General features: G+C 42.2%; 2 long non-coding RNA genes across 2 annotated transcripts in view; both read right to left on the bottom strand.

Annotated features, from left to right (window-relative positions):
• LOC146499972 (uncharacterized) overlaps positions 1-10618 on the bottom strand; it is a 233805-nt gene extending 223187 nt beyond the window's left edge. The window contains exon 1 of the long non-coding RNA XR_014869925.1: positions 10223-10618. This is a non-coding gene — a long non-coding RNA (uncharacterized LOC146499972). The remainder of the gene's footprint in view (positions 1-10222) is intronic.
• A 4211-nt stretch (positions 10619-14829) lies between these two features.
• The window catches only part of LOC146499969 (uncharacterized), an 83450-nt gene continuing 75896 nt past the window's right edge, over positions 14830-22383 (bottom strand). Inside the window, exon 2 of the long non-coding RNA XR_014869928.1 lies at positions 14830-15198. This is a non-coding gene — a long non-coding RNA (uncharacterized LOC146499969). The remainder of the gene's footprint in view (positions 15199-22383) is intronic.

Below are 22383 nucleotides of genomic sequence, written 5' to 3'. Positions count from 1 at the left end.
CTATTTCTTTTTTTTTACCATCAATCTTTGCCACAGGCAGATAAGCTAAAGACAAGTCAGAGTGTACAGCAGGGAAGAGGAGAGGGACCAGTGTTATCCAATGACAGCTTCCAGTTGTGTATGGCATGATGCTAGAGGGGACGATTATGTGCCCCACGGGGACAAGCATATTCAAACCATGACTAACTCCTTGGAAAAGACAAACTGCACTGATATAGCCCCACAGAGGGATAAAGAGCTGAGGAAGCATACCGATCCACAACTCCTTTTGAAGCTGTAGTAAATTAATTACAGAGGCACTGTCTCTCTGTGGATACGACATTACGGCCAGCTCACAGCACCCAAACAGCCAATGGTCTTAATTATTAGTTCAGTTCATTAAAAACATATGCCGGGATACCCTGCTTGTAAACTTCGTGGGTAATTGGATGACACTATCATCACAAGTTAATTTCACAGGCAGGAAAACAGAAAAACAAACCAAGTCATTTGGAAACACTTTATCATAGCTCAAGTTCTGAGGCTCAATAAGTTTTGGCCTAGTTTCCACAATTGGCAATATTTTTCTACTGCTTCGTTTAATCACTCGTTAAAAAGAAAATGCTCTTTGCTGTTTTGTTTGAAACATCTTCATGTTTAGCATCCATCTGTGAGCTGTTTCTTCAAAATGTCAGTAAATATGGAAGTGAGGCGGAAAAAGGAAATAGGATGTTTGTTGTTAAGAGACCATTTGGCACATGGAAACTGACTGAATGCCAACATAGGATTGATACTTTTACTTTTAAATGTTTTAGTCCTCAGTGAGTGATATATATATTTAAAAAAAGGACAAAAAACAAACCTGTTTTCAAATATTACCAGCAATACTTTCATATATTAAAAATGTACTTTGACTCATAAGGGCAGTCTTGGACCAAGACCAAGTTCAGATGGTTATCTGGACAGTTGTTTGAGATCACTAAACCAGGGCTGGATTTAAAAAAGCAAATCAGGCAAAAGCTCAGTTTGGTGAATTTGTAATATTTTAAGGTGTTGGTTTCTGTGCGAAGCGAAGCAGCACCGATAGGACTCAGGACCAGCGGTGAGAAGTCGAAGATTATGTGAGTTGGTTACGCTACACCATCAAACACAGTGGTTACTGTGAAGCAGCAGCAGCAGCTAGAAGAGGTGGACAGGTTCATGTACCTGGGTTGCACTTTTAGCAGTGACGGGGACGTGGAGCATGACGTTAAGTGCAGAATTGGGAAAGCATGGGCAGCCTTTCAACGATTACGACCTATATGGATGACCACCGTACTGCCTTTATCAACCAAGTTGCGGCTCCTGAAGACCATCGTTATACCGACGGCACTGTATGCAGCGGAGACTTGGAAATCAACTGCAAAGATCAACCGCCATCTTGACGTCTTCCAACAACGTTGTCTTCGACGGCTGCTCAAGATCACATATCGGGATCACGTTACCAATGAAGAAGTATATCGCCGTGCGGGAGTAGAGCCGCTCCATGTCCAAGTCACCAAGCGTCGGTTCAGATTTGCGGTCACATCCTTCGGCTACCGGACCCGAGACCTGCCCGTGTCGCGGTTCTGTGGAACCCGAAGAATGGAAAGAGACGGCGAGGAAGACCTAAAATAACATGGAGGAGGACTTTCCTTGAAGATTTACGTTCAGTCGAACTGTCATGGGATGAAGCAACAACTGCCGCGATAGACCGAGTTCGATGGCGTCTAAGTTGGTTTCTGTTCTGAAAAGAGTCCCAACTCTGTCAGTTTTCCTTCAACGAATCCTGACTGGGTTTCTCTTCTGAAGAGGGTCATTGCTACAGTTGATATCAAAGCACTGATAAACAGTATATGACCACTGAACGGTGAAGTGAATAATCTGGCATATATATCACCAGGTGGTGATCAGGTTTGGCAGCTCAGCACCTCTCTTCACCCCAACATCCACAACATATATCCAATCAATATGTGTGCAAGCTTCACAAGCAACAGTGGTGTGCAAAATACAAGAAACATGAAAAAACAAGGCGAAATGTAAGAATAAGAATAAAGAATGTATGCACATGACTAAATATGTATACCAAATATATATGTGTATATGTGTGTGTGTGTATACACTGCTAGTTCGGGACCGGATGCTGCAGTACCTCCTGCCTGATGGAAGTAGTTTGAACGGTGTGTGACTGGGGTCCATAGATCCGATGATACAATTCCAAAATCAATCATCGACCTGCTACCTAGGGTGTCCTGGTGCCACGTCCACCAGCCATGTGTTCAAACATGGTGTCAGTTTTGGATAAACTGTTATTTGCACATGCGTCCACCAGCGGAACACCACTCGTGGGCAGGCAGTTCCTCCCAGTCACGCCACTCCAGGTTGCCCAGCTGTTGTCAGTGTGAGCATTGAAGTCTTCCAGTAGCACAATGGCGTCACCAGATGAAGGTTCCATGAGTACACCACCCAGTACTGGGTACTCTGACCTGTCATTTGGAGAATAAGCGCAAACAGCAGTCAGAACATGTTTCCGGACCTGAAGGTGCAAGAAAACAACCCTGACCGACTGGCAAAAGTCCCACTGTATACATTGTGTCTAACCCCTACAGCACCTCCTGCCTGTAGTGGGACTGTTATAATTAAATAGTTGTCAATGTAAAGTCAAAGACTGAGATCACTGGGCATTATTATAAACTCAGAGTAAAATCTATCATCTTTCTTACACTGTAACAGCTTTCTACCTGTGAGGCTGTGAAGGAGTTTCTCTGCACTAAATAACTTACTGTAGTAACCACTGTTTACATAGATGATTTATCTTGCTCTATTTCATTTATTTATAATTCTATTTATCTAAGTGCTTAGAAATAAAAACACTGATCAGTCACTGATGGAAAAATGCTTATCATCACAGCTGAAGATAATAAACTGAGTCAAGAGAAGTGTTGTCAGTATATTATTCTGATTCTAATACTAAAGAAAAAAAAATGATGTGAGTTATGAATCCAGGCTGGAGTGTCCTAATGTTCTGACAGCTACATCAGATCACTCATCCAGTTTTGGTCACTGCCCCAAGTCCTTGATTTCCAAGACGTGCACTGAACCCTCCACAGGTTCTCGTGTTCCTTCCTCCTGATATTGCTACGGCATGGCCTTCTTCCTCTTCACTACTACTATATCCGGCTGGTTAGCCATCACCAATTTGTCCATCTGTGTCCTAAAGTCCCATAGGATCTTAGATTGGTCTCAACCAGCCTAGGGGGCGTCTCCCATTTTGTCTTTGGGACTACCAGTCAGTCATGAGAGACCAGTGTTGGACTGGAGAACTGCTTTGAAATTCTTATGAGCTGTTCGCACTAAAGTAAAAAGCACCATCACTTCATGCGGATACCCCTTTGGCAGCAGCGGCGGTCTCGAGGCTGGAGCCGAAAAACAACACCCTGATAACGACTGTGTTTAGTCAGCATGAGCAGAGGTCTCTTTTTTTCCTCTTGTACTTTCCCATTGTAGCGTATATTTCAGTGTTTTTCTGTAACGCTACCGATCTCCGACTTGTATCCCCATGTAATGTCTGTGTTGTGTGTGTAAGGTCGGGGGGGGGGGGGTCCCATTTCACTGCAGGGCAACCTGCATGTGGTGAATAAAGCTTTGATTGATTGATTGATTGATTGACTACCAGGCCACACTCAGCACAGATGTTCCTGTATACTATACCAGACACTTGGTCATGGCGTTCCAATTATGCCTTCCACGTATGCCCCGCCATTTTGCACCCTGCTGTTATATGTTGGATTATCTCAGGGGCATGTTCATACAGCCTGCATCTGGGGCTTTGCCTGGTGTGGAAGACCTTAGTTTCTCTTGGTCATTAGTACCTTTGTGCTGTCTTTCAGTCCAGTTTTGTCCAGCAATTAGTAAGACTTTTCAATATTGACACATTATTCTATCTGCTAGTGGTACATGCTGTGCAGGGGTCTTTCTGACCACGTTACTTCCTGTTTTTACACCTGTCCTTTCTGTGGTTTCTGTTGTATTCACTAGCACATGATCAGCTGTTATCTACCCTCCTGATGTACTCATGGATCGTTGTTGTTCCTGGATAGTGGTTCTGACACTCACTAGTCCTCAGATCCCAGTAAACAGTCTCAGGGTGCTGTACATGGGGTGAAGACCTCCACGATGAGAGGTTTTTTGTCTTGGTCAGTGATCTCTTTCTCCTCCTTTAGCCCGCTTATTATCCCAGCAGGGTGAAGACTGTAGTTGTTGTTTGCCCAGATCTTGTTCTTCCCGTTCAGCTGACTCTATCATCGTGCAGCTGGTTGGCCCTCAAAAACTGTTTTTCTATAAATCTCAGGTGTAATACACCTACCAGGTCAGTACATCTTTAGAAAGTGGAATAACCTTTGTAATCCTTGTAACCTTTGACCTCTTAGTTACATGGGGCATCATCCATTTCAACAGGACTCAGAAGTCAGACAAGATGTCCTCAACTCTGTTAGCATCAGATTATTGCTATTAAAACATTTAAATATTCAGAAGTAAACTTATTTGAAATAATTTTGAACTCACCATGAAATCTAAAAAGTTAATATTTATAATGGAAGGAAATGACTATTTCAGGATTTATACTCCAGTTCTGCAGTGTAAAGGATCAGTGAGCTATTTTTCTACTTCAATAACTCATGATAGGTGCATTCACTTTCTCCAGACCTGCTGCCATCATCTGCTGAGAGAACAAGAATGGCAAGACCTTAAAGTGAAGGTCTAATGCTGACACGATGCACAGTCATTCAGGGAACGAAAATATTTGACACATTTATAGCACCAAACCACAACAACAGTCACCTCACGGCACTTTATATTGTACGCTAAGGACCCTACAATATTACAAAAAAACAATACCCCTATAAGCAAATACTTTGGAGACAGTGGGATTAAATATTTCCCTTTAAACAGGAAGAAACTTCTAGCAGAGCCAGGCTCAGGAAGGGGCGGACCTTTGCCTTGATTGGTTGGAGTTGAGGGAGGAAGACAGGACAAAGACAGACTGTGGAAAAGAGACAGATATTAACAATAACTAACGATTAAATCCAGAGTGATGTATAAACACACAGTGAGTAAAAAAAATGTGAATCAAGAAGAAACACTCAAGGGAGCAGTTAGTGGAGGCCAAGGTAATGACAGATAGAGCTGAGTGTCATCTGCATAGCAGTGAAAATGTATGCTATGTCTTCTAATGATGCTGCCTAGGGGAAGCATGTATAATGTAAACAGAATTGGTCCTAGCACCGAACCCTGTGGAACTCCATAATTAACCTCAGTGTGTGAAGAGGACTCTCCATTTACATGCACAAACTGGAGTCTATTAGATAGATATGATACAAACCACTGCAGTGCAATACCTGTAATACCTACAGCATGTTCTAATCGCTCTAATAGGATATTATGGTCAACAGTATCGAATGCTGCACTAAGGTCAAGAAGGACAAGCACAGAGATGAGTCCACTGTCAGAGGCCATAAGAAGATCATTTGTAACCTTCACTAAAGCTGTTTCTGTGCTGTGATGAACTCTGAAACCTGACTGAAACTCTTCAAATAAACCATTCCTCTGCAGATGATCTGTTAGCTGTTTGACAACTACTCTTTCAAGGATTTTTGATATGAAAGGAAGGTTGGAGATTGGCCTATAATTAGCTAAGACTGCTGGGTCTAGAGATGGCTTTTTGAGTAAAGGTTTAACTGCAGCCACCTTGAAGGCCTGTGGTACATAGCCGATTATTAGAGATAGGTTGATCATATATAAGATCGAAGAATTAATCAATGGCAGGACTTCTTTGAGCAGTTTTGTAGGAATGGGGTCTAAAAGACACGTTGATGGTTTGGAGGAAGTAATTATTGAAGTTAACTCAGAAAGATCAATTGGAGAAAAAGAGTCTAACTTAACATCAATGGTACTAAGAGTACTAAGAGACGAATAGTAAGATGTTCTGGCTTTGTGGAGACCTTTTTGTTTTGTTTTTTTCTTTTTTATAGAAAGAAAAAAACAAATTATTTTTCAGTCTAAGTCAGTCAGATCTTCTAAATTAGAAAGACACAATTGTCTCTCCGGGTTATGAGTTATCTGTTTTAAGGTGCACGTTTAAGAGGTAAAGTTATGTGCTTATGATTTGAGGAGCTACAGTAGAGTGGTACACACAGAGGATGTAGTACTATGAAGGTAATTAACCTCTGTGTGAGGAGCTGCTCTGTGCTATGCTGATATAGGGCACTGAAAAAGATAACAGTGGAGGATTTTATCTTAAACGTGGTCTCAGGACTTTCAGAAAAACTCTACTGTAATGTGTTCCCCAGTCCTGTGTAATCTATTAGTGTAAATTTACTTGCTATTAGGGAGTTTTCAGGAAATATTGTTTGATGTTCAGTTTCTAGCTTATCTCAGAACATGATCCAGATTAAAGTGGTGCATGGGTTATATTACATTTTGGGAGTCTAATAATAGATTAAATGGCGATCGCATTGCCCACAATGATTATTTTACCTGAGCTGAGCACTAAATCAGATAAAAAGAGAAATAAAACAGAAAGTCTGTGTGAGGGTCGGGTGAACTGGTTTTTCTCCGTTAGCGTTGACAGGGCACTGGGCTTTCAAATGACTTAAACTCTAAGCATGCATCCATACGGTGCCACACATGCACATACATGTTCCATAATCATACCTTAAATTCAGGCTGATCCTTAATCGCTGCAGAGTCCTGAGGGACACAGCTCATGTGCTCCAGCAGGTGTGCATGCAGAGGTGCAATGATGAGCTGAGAACGTTTCTTCAGACATTAGCAGTGTGGCTTACTTCACCACATCCCCTCCACCAGGTCTGTCCGCCTCCGTAAGAGTAGATCTGCTTCTCCTACTCCACGTGAGAGCAGAGCTGCTGAGGTTGCATGTTACAGCTACACGATGGATCTCCAGTGTCTCCAGTATAGTGTTTCAGCTGGTCTCCACATCTCAATACCCACTGTAGATAAGTTATAACTTCCATGATGAATGTGCCAATTACATTAAAATAATAAGTGTTAGAAATAAGCCAGAATAAGCCAGAGGGACTGTTGACATTTATTAAAACATCGTTATCTGAAGTAGTCGTCTCATTTTAACGGGACTAAAATGAAGTTTGTGTTCAACAACATTTGTTGGTGCTGTAGTTTAACACGATTATTTTTCCCACAGAAAAATGAAACAAACTGCACAATAAATGTAAAAATGATGACTTCATCAGTAGGTGCACTAAACACTCCAAGATTTTTCTGACAAATCTTTTATTGAATCATACCTGTTATTAATCTCTGTCTCTCTTCCACAGCATGTCTTTATCCTGTCTTCCTTCTCTCACCCCAACCAATCACAGCAGATGGCCCCGCCCCTCCCTGAGCCTGGTTCTGCTGGAGGTTTCTTCCTGTTAAAAGGGAGTTTTTCCTTCCCACTGTCACCAAAGTGCTGCTCATAGGGGGTCATATGATTGTTGGGTTTTTCTCTGTATCTATGAAGCGCCTTGAGGCAACTTTTGTTGTGATTTGGCGCTATATAAATAACATTGAATTGAATTGAATTGAATAGAATTGTTCAGGCTGTAAACAGTTAAAACATGTCAGTGTTTGGAGTTCAAATCTCATCCTGGTGATTCGTACAAGCAGACAAACTGTTCCTCACTTTGGCCTTACAGGTGAAATTCTGGCCAAAGAACGTGTGATCCACAGGAAATCAAAGAGATCAACACATGCATGCTTATACTACATGGTGACTGTGGGCACAGAAAGTCTGGCTTATAGCTAACGACGCCTCCCTTCTCAGTAGAAGCGTGTGAAGCTGCTGATTCATGTCTGGCTGACACAGCAATAAATCCTCCGGCTGATCAGAGGTAAGTCCAAACGGCAGCGTGTCCATTGGGTAAAGAAATGCTTCTTATAGCGGAACTCCTTTAAATCTGGAAAACTTTAGAGGATAGAGGAGCTCAGTCTGATTAAAGACATTTAATCAGTGAAACTATGAAACGTACATATTTAGAATAAGGCGAATGTAGCACCTCAGAAGAGAAGTCAAATCTTCCTCCTTCCATCTTCATAAACACAGCAAGTAAACAGGACCTGCTTCACATTAAAATCACTCTGCTGTTACCTGTAAAATCAAAAACTTTTCTGCATGTTTATTTGTTTTACACCAGCGCTGGACTAATATAGTTGTCGGGGTTTCTGGCTGTTCACCCAGTGTTTTCAGTTGTTTCACGTTCAGTTCACATTTCCTGTTTTCATGTTTGCTTCCTGTGTGTTAGTAGTTCTGTTATGTTCAGCTGCGTCCTCACCGGTCCCTAATCCTCATCATTAGCCAGTGTATTTAAACGCTCAGTGTCTCCATTATCTGTAGCTCAGTCTCTGTCCTCCAGCCAGTCCAGTCTGTAGTCCAGTCCAGGGTTTTAATAGTTTTGCAATTTTCATTAGTTTTTATTTTTATTTAGTTTTGACTTCAGATTTTCAATTTTATATCAGTTTTAATTAGTTTTTACCAATTGTTTGCTAGTTTAGTTTAGTTTTTATTTTTTTGAAAATCCTTAGTTTCAGTTTAGTTTTGATTAGTTTCAGTTATAGTTTTAGTTGTGTTTGCAATAATTAAGTGTAACAAAATCCCAGTTTCATCATATCAGTCATTCTGCTCATCCTTGGGTATGTTGCTATTCCAGCTACCATACTGCACCCTGGACAGGTCGCCTGTCTGTCGCAGGGCCAGTGTTGGGGAGTAACGGAATACATGTACCACCGTTACGTATTTAAAATACAAAATATGAGTAACTGTATTCCGTTACAGTTTAAAAAGGTGGTATTTAGAATACAGTTACTTTGTTGAAATAAATGGATTACACGGCGGTACTTCCCTGTTTCATATCGTGGCGGGTCAGGACTGTTTGGGTTTTGTTTGACATCTACGTTCTGTTGTTCCAGGCAGCGTTACAGTTGCCATGGTTACAGGGTGACGCTCTCTCTCTGCATGTTTCCTGGGTGAGAGAGGCCTTTTTGTTGTTGTTGTGCTAAGCTAACAGGCAGAATGCTACAGGTATAGCTCTAAAGAATGTAGCATCATGGGCAGTGTAGTCCGTGCTGCAGGGAGAATGGACTGCCATACACGTTATGTGTCTGTGTGCGAGGGAGGGAGAAAAAGGAAAAGTACGAGCTGTCATCGAGCAGAAACAGGAGCTGGAAGCATGTAAATATAATAATAACCACTGCAGCCAAGAAGAGAGCCTGACGAGCCCAGTTGTAAGTAAGCTATTAAGACTCGACTGTACACCGTGTTCGTGTTTTCCTCTGAAACAATAAGTTCTGTTGGAGCAGCCTTTCAACGCCTCTCTCTGTCTCTGCTAGCAAACTTGACCCAGACAACAAAGTAAAGCTAGTTTTCGGCTACGAGCCGACACAGAACCCACCGTATTAGCCAGAGGTCCCTTTACTACGGTTCGGAGCCGCGGACCTTCAGTAACAGTAATAAATCACAGCAATAGTACATTCATGTAGTTGTAAACAGCATGATAATATATTAAGTAATCCAAAGTATTCAGAATACGTTACTCTCATTGAGTAACGTAACGGAATACGTTACAGAATACATTTTGGGGCATGTAATCTGTAATCTGTAATGGAATACATTTTAAAAGTAACCTTCCCAACACTGCGCAGGGCTAACATGCAGAGACAGACAACTCACATTCCCACCTATGGGTTCTTTAAATAAATAAAGGCAGATGAACAACCATTGATACCAGGCAACTATAAAATGTACATCTTGGCCCCAATGAGACTATTAACTCTCGCAGCACCGGGTGTTCGTAATTTTGGTTCAAGTGAATTGATAAACTTTTTGAAGGTAATTGACTCACACAGTTGTGTAGATATCCCCGTCCTGTTGTCTCGGGATGCATCACGCTGCCTTGCCTGGGGTTAGCTTCTGTTTTCTGGGGATGAGGGTTGAGTGTGCTCCCTTACCTTCTCAAGCTAAGCTAGGTTAGCCTTCTTGTGTGAGCTTTTCAAGTGCACTTTAAGGTTTGTGGGATTTTTTCCCTTTAGAAATGTCCCTCGTAATTTGTCTGTTTCCACTACAAGACACTTGCTTTATCCAAAACACAGTCATATTCAAAGTAATCCCAAACTGGACTCTGCCTCCCGACTTTTCCTGACATGATTCTGCGCGTGGACGGAGCAGCAACACAGACGACTCGACTAACGTGCTGCCACCTGCTGGCATAATGAGACACAGCAAGAAAAAAACCTGGAAACTAAACTTCATTTTCACCCTTGACTATTGTATGACACGCACACATCAATGAAAACTAAACACATTTTTGCTATAAATTCAGTTAATTTTAGTTAGTTTTGTGAACACTCATTACAGTTTTAGTTAGTTTTCCTTTTTTTGTTTTTATTTTTATTTCCGTTAACGAAAATGTTTTTTCACTTCTAGTTTTCGTTATTTCGTTAGTTTTCGTTAACAATAATAACCTTGGTCCAGTCTCAAACGCCTGTTGCCCAATCTCCTATCCAGTCTCTGGCCCAGTCACTCATTCATCCTCCTGTCCAGTACCTCGACCTGCAGCCACAGCATTCAGAGCCGGCTGTGAGCACACCTGCTGGTCCTGCAGCTGCTCCTCCATCACCGCCGGCTCCCACGCCGTCGCCTGCAGCTGCTGCTCTGCCGCCATCTCCTCGTCCACGTCGCATTTGGCGTCAGCCACCTTCCAGGCCACTGACTGGACTTTGTCGCCGGCGTGGTCGGCCAGGACCTGCTCACTCGCCTCAAAATGCTATTCACAGAGAGGGCTGAGCTTTTTTATCTGAATAAGTTGGCGCCGCACGTATTTGCAGCAGCTCAGTGCTCAGTCTTCTTGAGATCGATGTCTGCCATGAGTGGAGTTACAGTGGAATGAATTTACTCACACAGCATTCCCGTGGAAATAACCAGGACATCCCACTCCCCGTGGATCACCATCCCCGAAGATGACGAAGGCAGCGCAGAGAGAGGAAACAGAAGTGTTTCTTTGGTGACGCCGCACTTAATTTCTTCTTACAATGATAACAGAGATATTCTGATTTTTGTAACAACACCAGACAACATGGAAAAATAATATTGAATTACCTCCTGCACCATATGTGTTGGAACATGCGTGGAAAAATCGGTGCGCAGAGCCAAACATGGAGTATTGCAGGGCCAGAGAAAACGTGTCTGCTGTTCAGAGTTACATGTAGGCTTATAAAACTTCATAAACACATCCATCATAGTTTCCTGGTTAAGTGAGCAGCTGAGGCAGTCTGTGAAGGCCATTCGCTCAAAGTGCAAATGTCCCCCACAGTGATTTCATGCTATATATCTCATCTTTGTTGAATAACATCACAGCAGAATCCAGCTACAGTTTTGCAGGTTTTACATCACACAGTGATTTCTAATAAACAAGCAGCTCCAGTGCTTTAAATTCCTCTAATAATGTGATTTACATTATAATGCCAAAAATATTTGCTTGTCCGCCTTCACAGGCACACAGTGACCGTTTTTAATCGATAGGTTTCTGTGATGTCGGCCATCCTTCACACCTGTAACAGCTTCAACTCTTCTGGGAAGGATTCCTGAGGTTTAGGAGTTTATGGGAGTTCTTGACTGGGACACTGATGTTGGACGAAAAGGCCGGACAAGTTTGGCTTAATCTAATTCCAACATGTTCTCACTCCCAAAGCGTAACATTTTACGCTAGGTGACAAATCGTCAACATATTACGTTTTCGGCTACCCACCACGTTCCTAAATGACGACCTCGGAAAAATGAGGAAATATGAGAACCGTATGGACTCAATCTACACATGTTCGCTCTTTTTCTTCAAATCGCTTAGAAACACGCTATTTAACATCATTAAAGTCATGGTTAACCTCAGGAAAAAGGTTATGGTTAGGGCTAGGGATAAGGTTAGGTTTAGGGCTGGAATACAGGGCTGGAACGTCTATTACCGCGGGAGCGTCATTGCACTGGATTTCGGCCATAACCCGCCGCGTACCATAAGAACGCCGAAGGTCTCCTTTCGCGTTCCTCAGGAACGCCGCGGGACGTGACAAAACGTCGGCATGTTACGCCTCGGGAGTGAGAACGGGCTGGTTTGTGCACTGGTGCACAGTCATGTTGAAACCAACCCCACACAGTTCCCACAAAGTTGGGGAATTATCCAAAATGTCTTGACATGTTGAAGCATTAAGAGTTTCTTTCAGTGGAACTAAGGGGCCAAGGCTAATTCCTGAAAAACAACCACACCCCTTCCACCGAATTTTAAACTTAACACAGTTAACTCAGACAAGTTCTCTGGAAACTGAACCCAGACTCATCCGTCGGACTGCCAGATGGAGACGCGTGATTCCTCGCTCCAGAGATCAAATCTTCACTGCTCTAGAGTCCAGTGGTCGTGTACTGGTGTACCAGAGGTCTGTAGGATGTAGTGCAGCTCTCAGAATATCAATAAGACCAAAATAAAACTGCAGTTCCTTCACATGCCCAGTAAAGGGAAAGCAAGTCTGTTCCCCCACTTGGGCCTACCTGGAGGAGATTAGGAACCTGGAGACCTGGTGCCAGGAGAATAACCTCCTCCTAAACATCAGCAAGACTAAGGAGCTGATCGTGGACTTCACTACAAAGCAGGCGAGGAATTACAAGCCCCTCATCATCAGTGGCACGCCAGTGGAGAGAGTGGACGGTTTCCGATACCTGGGTGTCCACATCACTCGGGACCTGTCGTGGTCCTGCCACATCAACACCCTGGTTAAGAAAGCCCGTCAGCGTCTCTTCTTCCTCAGAAGACTTAGAGACTTCCATCTGCCACTGAAGGTGCTCAAGAACTTCTACTGCTGCACCATCGAGAGCGTCCTGACGGCAAACATCTGCACCTGGTTTGGGAACTGCCCCAAGCAGGACAGACGAGATCTGCAAAGAGTGGTGCGCTCGGCCGAACGCATCATTCAATGAGAGCTCCCTGACCTGCTGTCCATCTACACCAAGCGGTGCAAGTCCAAAGCTAGGAAGAAGAAGAGAAAAACAGTTTTGCTCTCCGTTGATAGACTCGTCTTTATAATACTGTAGTATAAATGTTTGGGTTAAACATCTCGCTGTCTGAAGGACATTTCTACAATAGTTTTGTGCAAAACTACTCGAACAATGTTTTCATTTCCATTGTATCGCTGACCGTATTTTTCTCTTAACACGTCTTTGCTTTTCACTTTTTCCCTGAAAGGTTTTGGCTTCTTTTAAACAGTCACACAAATTAGCCTTCAATAATAGAGAGCGTTATTAAACATTTTGGTTATTTTGTGTCCCCCGGGGAATTTTCATCCTCCCAATCTTTTATGTACTCATTACAATTAGAGAAAAGGTCAGTTGTGTTCAGGTTGTGTACGTCACAGATTCTCTTGATGCTGGAGCTGTAATAGAAAGGCCTCAGCACCATGAGAGAGCAAACGTTCACAGAAGAACAGCAACAGGTACGTAGATTACACGCTTTGTTTTTCATTTACATTTTGTGTGTTTCTTACTGTCTAGACAAAATTAGTTAATAACTCACAATGTGAACTAGAAAAATTTGCATTTCCTGCGAAAATGCTGTGTGAATGCCTTAACGCTGAAGATGTCTGCTGAAAAAGTTGAAAAGTTGCAAAAAGTTGTATGGCGGTGAAGAAACTAAAAATTCTGCTGAAAACAGGTGAAGAAGCAGAATTTTTTTGCTGAAAAGTGGTGAAAGGCAAAAAATTCTACTGAAAGGGGCAAAGACGGAGAAATTTTTGCTGAAAAGTGGTGAAAAAGAAAAAGTTGCCCTGAGGAGGATTCAAACCTGGCCCTCCTAGTCTTAAGGCAGCTACTCATCTCACTGAGCCAAACTCATTCTCACAAAGAAAAGGTGGAGAGACTGACAATTTTGCTGAAATGAGCAGAAGCGGCTGAGAATTGTGCTGACAAGAGGTGAAAAGGCTGAAAACTTTGCAGAAGAGGTGAATAAGCAGAATTTGGCCTGAAAAGAAGTGAAAATTCTGGAAATTCTGCTGAAAAGAGGTTTTTGCTGAAAACAGCTGAAAAATCTGGGATTTGTGCTGAAAAGAGTTAAAAAAGTTTAACTGTTAACTGAAAGAAATGTTGCCATAAGCGGGATTTGAACCCGGCCTCCCAGTCTGAGAACGGATGCTCATCTCACTGAGCTAAAACACGGCTCAACCCGGCAAGGAAAATCAGTGACGCCACTGATGAGATGGCAGAAATGGGCAAAAAATATTGCAAAAAAAAATTAAATATCTCAAAAAGTATAGAAGTTATGAGCACCAAAAGTCATAGCAATAATTAGCAGAAAGAGCAGAATTTTTTAAGATTTGAACGGTGAAAATAGCACAAAAACTGAGGGAGTAGTTAAGGTCCAAAAAGTGTACGGAAGCAACCAGAATAATAAAGTATGATAAAGAATAAAGAGAAACAGGAACTCAATAGTGTGGATTCCCTTTCAGGCCTCCACACTATTAACCTAAGTATACCCACGGAGTTCAACAGTGTGGACACGGGATCGTCATGTGACAGCTGTATGAATGAGACCAAACTGCCTGTTAGCTGCTGTGTTGTAATATTTGAAGCATCAAGAGTTTATAAAGCACAAAATTACCTTTTTTTCAAGGTGACAGACTCGGATACTGATTTCTGTCCTTCAAATACAGCAGACACATCTGAGACGAGTGTGTGTCCTTGTTTCAGTTCAATTCAGTTTTATTTACACAGCGCCAAATCACAACAACAGTCGCCTCAAGGTGCTTTATATTGTACAGTAGACCCTATAATAATACATACAGAGAAACCCAACAATCATATGACCCCCTATGAGCAGCACTTTGGCGACAGTGGGAAAGAAAAACTCCCTTTTAACAGGAAGAAACCTCCGGCAGAACCAGGCTCAGGGAGGGGCGGGGCCATCTGCTGTGATTGGTTGGGGTGAGAGAAAGAAGACAGGATAAAGACATGCTGTGGAAGAGAGACAGAGATTAATAACAGATATGATTCAATGCAGAGAGGTCTGTTAACACATAGTGAGTGAAGAAGAAACACCCAGTGCATCATGGGAATCCCCCAGCAGCCTACGTCTACTGCAGCATAAGTAAGAGAGGCTTCAGATGATAAACAGGCACATGGCTCAATACATGAGTGGGGCACAGATGGGCAAGATCACCATCAAGTGTGGGATCTAGTGCTCAGCGAATACCTCAGGCAGCAGAAACCCAAGAAAGAGACAGAAGAGGAGAAACCATCATGGAAGGACAGGCCCTGCACAGCATGTACCACCGGCAGATAGAGGAGGTGGCTGACATCCATAATTCCTACCAGCACCTGGATAAAGCCGGACTAAAAGACAGCACAGAGGCACTAATGGTGGCAGCACAAGAACAAGCTCTGAGCACAAGATCCATAGAGGCTGGGGTCTATCACAGCAGGCAAGACCCCAGGCTGTGTAAAGATGAGACAATCCAGCACATAGCAGCAGGGTGCAAGATGCTAGCAGGCAGGGCATACATGGAACGCCATAACTAAGTGGCCGGCATAGTGTACAGAAACATCTGTGCCGAATATGGCACAGATGTTGCCGAATAAGTCTCGAGGTTAAAATGTACCATATCACCCCTCTAACAGGGTGATATGGTACTACAAGGTCATTAACCCTTTAAAGCCGGTCAGAGCAGCACGCTCTGTTTTGCGTAACTATTTTTAAATCCCGGTAGCTCTGCAACCACGTAAGCTAGCGCAATAATTTTTTTTGCATATGAAACCGGAGGAGTTGTACTTACATCTTATGCCATCAGCTTGTCCTCGGTCACAGTTTCCTTCCACATATAGCTTTGCAAAAACTGCATAAAAAGCACTTGCAGCAACAAAAACATAATATTCCATAAACACGCTTTGCTGATCCGATCAGCTGTTTGTAACACTTCCTACGTCCATCAGCGCGAACTATCACATGTCCGCCATGACCTGCCCGAAACTGGAAGTGACGTCATTTTCACGGAAATGTAGTTTTTTACCATCAGGGCCTCATAAGCCTATACTGGTGTTTTTAAAGTTATGTTTGACTTTATGACTTTCTGTGTGGTTTCTGGGATGCTTAGGACTCATATTGCACTGCTGGAAATAGTTTATTTTGATGCATATGCTGCTTTTTTGCAAATTTGCATTATAATATTTATTTTCGTTTTTCCTGCAGTATATAAAAATTGGTGTATTTCAAAAATAAAACTATGAAGACACTCAAAATAAATTTCCTGTGGTGGGAAACTATTTTGTGCAACTTTTTTGTATTTACAGTTTTGAGGGATAAGCCTCTTAAATTTCTCTAACTAGAAATATATGTTAAAAAAACAAAAACGATTTTCAATTTTTTTGTGGTTTATTGCACTTTTTTGCAATTTATGTAATTACTATGCACTTAATGCAGACATATTATTAAAATCTGGGCTATAATGGTTGTATTGATGTATAGCAACTTGAAATGCTCCCAAAAATGGCTCCACAGCATGTAAACATATAATATAAGCTCTGGTGGACTTGGTTCTATGGTAGGTCTTAAAGAGTTAAGATAAGATGGGGCCTGATTATTTAAGACCTTGTATGTGAGCAGCAGGATTTTGAATTCTGGATTTAACAGGAAGCCAAAACAGGAGAAATCTGCTCTCTTTCTAGTCCCTGTCAGGACTCTTGCTGCAGCATTTTGGATTAACTGAAGGCTTTTCAGGGAGTTTCTAGGACTTCCTGATAATAATGAATTATGGACCCTGTGGTTTGGTTACAGCACAACCTGATGTGGTTTGAACTGACGAGATGGCCTCGCCAGATTGTGTCACACATGTCAGAAAACATCACACATCTTTGGTATACTGTAGGTTTGGGCCAATTCAATGTTATCAGGATACCAGAGCACTGTGGTTACAGAAAACACCAGATGTTTATTATTATTTATCCTCACCTTTTTTATTGAGTTGGACAGATTCATATTTGACAAGACTACACAATATTTATTTTTTTAAATGAGGAGGACTACACAATAGGTTTTCAGACACATTTTTTCTTTCTTGCGGAAAGATTTGAATAAGACAACAGCAGCTCTTTGATGTTGGAGTGTTTGTCCCTCTGGCTCTCCATAAGCATTTGTTTATTTCGTGCTTTTTTCTGTAAAGGTTGCAGTACGACTGCTTGATGATCAGGACTGATTGCATCCATCATGTCTAGGCAGAGAAGAGTGTCAGTTCCCTCCCCTGAGCCTGTGATTGAACATAGTGGGGGAGCAAATATAAAACCAGTCCAGGCTCAGTGAAGCTTAGCATGATGCTGCCACTGGAGTTGCTCCTGGACATAATAATAAAAACAGACGTGTGCTTTGTTGGTCAAGTGCTCTTTTTATGTGCTTTAGTCTGAATTCCTTCAAACTCAATTTAATTCGTTTCTACATATGTGTAAGTAATCAGGGGTTAAAGTGCACCTGCTGCTTTCCTCTTGGGTGCACCAAGTGTTATGTTTTCAGTCCTGTCTGTGCCCCTCAGCAATATTTTTTAACCCTTTAAGACCGACCATAGAACCAAGTCCGCCAGAGCTTATATTATATGTTTACATGCTGTGGAGCCATTTTTGGGAGCATTTCAAGTTGATATACATCAATACAACCATTATAGCAATTAATTACTAAATTTTTGCAATTTAGTAATTACATAAATTGCAAAAAAGTGCAATAAACTACAAAAAAAATTGAAAATCATTTTTGTTTTTTTAACATATATTTCTAGTTAGAGAAATTTAAGAGGCTTATCCCTCAAAACTGTAAATACAAAAAAGTTGCACAAAATAGTTTCCCACCACAGGAAATTTATTTTGAGTGTCTTCATAGTGTTATTTTTGAAATACACCAATTTTTATACACTGCAGGAAAAACAAAAATAAATATTATAATGCAAATTAGCAAAAAGCAGCATATGCATCAAAATAAACTATTTCCAGCAGTGCAATATGAGTCCTAAGCATCCCAGAAACCACACAGAAAGTCATAAAGTCAAAGATAACTTTTAAAAACACCAGTATAGGCTCATGAGGCCCTGATGGTAAAAAAAAAAAACTACATTTCCGCGAAAATGACGTCACTTCCAGTTTCGGGCAGGTCATGGCGGACATGCGATAGTTCGCGCTGATGGACGTAGGAAGTGTTACAAACAGCTGATCGGATCGGCAAAGCGTGTTTCTGGAATATTATGTTTTTGTTGCTGCAAGTGCTTTTTATGCAGTTTTTGCAAAACTATATGTGGAAGGAAACTGTGACCGAGGACAAGCTGATGGCATAAGATGTAAGTACAACTCCTCAGGTTTCATATGCAAAAAAAATTATTGCGCTAGCTTACGTGGTTGCAGAGCTACCGGGATTTAAAAGTAGTTGCGCAAAACGGAGCGTGCTGCTCTGACCGGCTTTAAAGGGTTAACTATTAATCACAATTTTGCTAAATAAAAGGATCTGGCTTGTATCAGAATCTATATATGTGAAAGCAACAATAGTTATCAACATTAGAGCTAAACACATGGTACTGTGAATCATGAGGAAAGCTGTGGAGGTCTGCTTGAGTGATCCAAAATGATCCAATCCAGAGGTCCGGGTGAGAAGGCAGCGAGAGCGAGAGGTTGGAGTCCGAGCTGGAGTTGAGGCAGTGATGATGGCGACCAGCAGCCAGGCTGTGGATTACTGCGGGTGGATATCGTCTGTGGAGAAGAGTGAATGCCACAGTCTGGCGAGGGCAGACTGTATGAATTGATGAGAAGGACCCAAAACGCAGACTCCAAGGAACAGGGAACCAAACTTGAATGTTAACAAAAAGCGAGCCGTTCAATGAGGCTGGTAAAAGGTACAAACAAAATTAACACAAACCTAAACTGGGAAATCTAAACAACAACATGAAAAAACCTGGACATGAAACCTGGTGTGAAGAACAGACGACCTGACAAGGAGTGAACAGAAACACACAGACTAAAAACACACGAGGGTGATCAGGGGAAGTGGAAACACACGGGGAAACAGCTGACACTAGTCTGACATAACGAGACAAAGGAAGCAACGCTGACTACACTGACATAGGACACAGACCTTCAAAATAAAACAGGAAACATGTGACGCAGACAAGACAATATAAACTTGACAACATAAGACACGCAGCATGAAACACATGATGGGCAGAGGGAAACTTAAATACAGTGGTAGAAAACTAATAAACAACTTAGCTACCCTAAAGAAGTCAAACATATCATCCAAATAAACTAAAACTCAAAACGCTGGAACGTGACGGTGAAAATGAGAGACAACAAAGTAAAGTGACGTGAATGAGCCAAGAACTGATGCTGGTCAGCAGACGATCTGCCACGGGAATAGAATAAAATAGAATTCAACTTTATTGTCATTGTCACAGGTACAAGGCAACGAAGTGCAGTTTGCATCCATCCAGAAGTGCTTTAGCCATCATATAGATATATTACAATATATAATATAGATATGTGAGTATATTACAGAAATGGGTCTATTATGGTATGTTATAATGTACACGGTATGAAGTATGTTATGAATATGCTATAACTATAAGTATGTACAGGCTGTGAACAGGATATAAATATGAAAAACTACACAGAAATGTGAACTATGCAAGTTTTAAACAGTTGTAGGATTAAAAATGATCGTATGTACAGAATGATTATTTACACCTGTGCTCCAGGTGCAGCTCCAGGGAGGAAGTGAGGTTGGCTCCGCCCAGAGGAGGAGCCACGTAGCTCTAAATACTGCCATTCACCCGCACCATGACAAAGTAAGGTACAGCGCTTATATTTATCTAATATGCATAGCCACATAATTACAGTTATTATAATTATGATATTGTAAAAAACTCACACACTGTATTTTAAAGAAAACACATTAAGAAACAGATTATATTAGATTTATATTTCAAATATGACAAAATGCTGATTTTACAGCAGCAAAGTTATATTATGTCTACAGTTTAAACATTTAATAAGCGTTTTGCCTGCACAAACAAATATTACTTTATTATTAAAGCACTGGGAATAAATAATAAGGGAAGGATTCTGGATCAGCTCTATGATGTAAACTTGTGGCCACAGTATAAACAGTATACTGGGCAAGCTATAAAATGATGTGTGCATGTTTTATGTATATAGATTTTTAAATTATTAGTCATGATACAACATTGTCCAGACTTGCCCTGTAAGGAGATGAGGAGGAAACCGCTGTGTGAGGATCCCTCAGCAGCTGGATCACAAAGAGCTCAGGTCACACTAACAGCTGTACCAGGTGTTCAAGTATAAAAACAATAATAAACACAATGCTTCTGTAACATTGTCTATCATTGTCAGATTAATGCAATAGTAAAGTGTGTCTCAGATGGACAGCAGGTGGAGAGAGATCGATGAGGTGAGGAGTGATTCACAGAGTTTATTTCCCACAGTTTTGTTTCCTTATGGTTCCGAGCTCTGTCTCAGTCTTTGCATTTTATTATCTCATAACACTTGTTTAATCAGCTCCCATCTCTCCTGTGGACTCTTTAACATCTGCAGTCTGAGATCAGCACAGCCCTGCCCTCCAGCAGCAGCAACATTGTATCCATCAGGTAAAACTACATCTGCTTTGCATTGTCCCCACATGATGATGATGATAAAGAAAAGTTTGGTTTACTGACTGTAGTGAAGTTTTAGATTAATGGTTTATTGTATACTGAGGTCTCCAAATAAAAAGAAGAGAAGTTACAGAGTCCCACGTCGAGGCTTGTTTGTGGAAGGACTGCAGCAGTGAAGCAGCAAGGTCAAGAAACAGAAGCTCTCACAGAAAGCTGCATGAAACTGGATAACAGGTCAGGGAAAAGTGTGTGTGTGTGTGTGTGTGTGTGTGCCCATCCCTAGGTGAAGCTGCATCCGATGGAGGAGGAGGAGCCAATAAGGGGGCTGAAGTCTGAACCACGGCTCTTCTAAACAGTTTTTGACCAATCAGAGATATTTTTACAAATATGTGGGTCATCTGTCGTCTGTTGGCCACAGCAGACTGTTGTTGAAATACTAGATTCTTTATGAATGTGGTTGTTGTCATTCAGCCTGGTTCAAGGTGCCCCTTGTTAACTTTGAGCTCCACCCCTTCAAACATCTCAGCGCGGCCCTGCAGCTGATCTAAAGGTTTGCTCATTCTGCACATAATAAGCTTTAAAAGCTTATTGTATTGGTACGGTCACAATGGCCACAGGCCGATAGCTAAAAGGACTGAAACGCAGAGACGGCTCGTACGTTTTACAGTGTTTGCTTATTACTTCCAGAGTGAGTTTGATGGCTAACAGTTCTCTGTCCCCAACATCATAGCTACGTTCGGCTGGCGACAGCCTCGGCTGTAGTTTAGCTCCTGGGCCTGTGTGTTGGGAGAGGACAGCTACACCGATGTCTGATGCGTCCACTTCTACAATAAATGGCTTATTGAGGTCCGGTTGGATCAACACTGGGGAAAAGATTCGGATGTCATCTAGGCAGACGTAGACAAAGCGGTTTAGAGAGTCCCGTAGCACATTAGCGTTGGTTAACCCAAAGGGCATGACGAGGTATTCAAAATGGCCTAGCGGGGTGTTGAAAGCTGTTTTCCATTCATCGCCCTCTCTGATGCGGACCAAATAAGGATTGCTGTGATCCAGTTTAGTGAAAATTGTGGCCCCCTGAAGGGCGAAGGCAGCACTGATGAGTGGCAGGGGGTGTTGGGACCTCTGTAGTCAATACATTGGAGGGGCATCAGTTAAATTCTGTTCAGCTCTGAATCGACTAAAGCATGAAGGGAGTGAGAAACGTGGCCAAAACGTGACTGGTAACACTAGACAGGGTTTAGCACTGCACAGGGATCCGTCCACCCGTATCCCCGAATCTACCGGCGGGCAAAACCTTTTGCCGCACTGTACATTGAGCCAACATGTGATCAAGCGCGCCGCAGTAAAAGCCCCGGACGTCGCTCTCTTTCCTCAGCAGTGAGACGCGAGCGGCCGATTTACACGGGCCCCGGTGAGGAATCCATATTTGTGGGACCGCCGGCGGATGTTGTTGCCGAAAGTGGCGGAGGCAGAAGCGATAGTGTGTTAAATGCTTACGCGCAGAGGGCTTCTTCTTCTCTCTCCCTTAAACGATTGTCAATTCTTAGGGAGAGGGAACCAAGATCCTCAGAGGATCTTGGTTCATCGCGGGAGCTTAACTGATCCTTTAATTCCTCGCTTAACGCACAGCGAAAGATGCTTTGAAGCGCA

Source organism: Neolamprologus multifasciatus, chromosome 16, assembly GCF_963576455.1.
Source record: "Neolamprologus multifasciatus chromosome 16, fNeoMul1.2, whole genome shotgun sequence".
Lineage (NCBI taxonomy): Eukaryota > Metazoa > Chordata > Actinopteri > Cichliformes > Cichlidae > Neolamprologus > Neolamprologus multifasciatus.
Note: the sequence above shows the minus strand (reverse complement) of the source record. Positions and strands in the feature narration are given on the sequence as shown.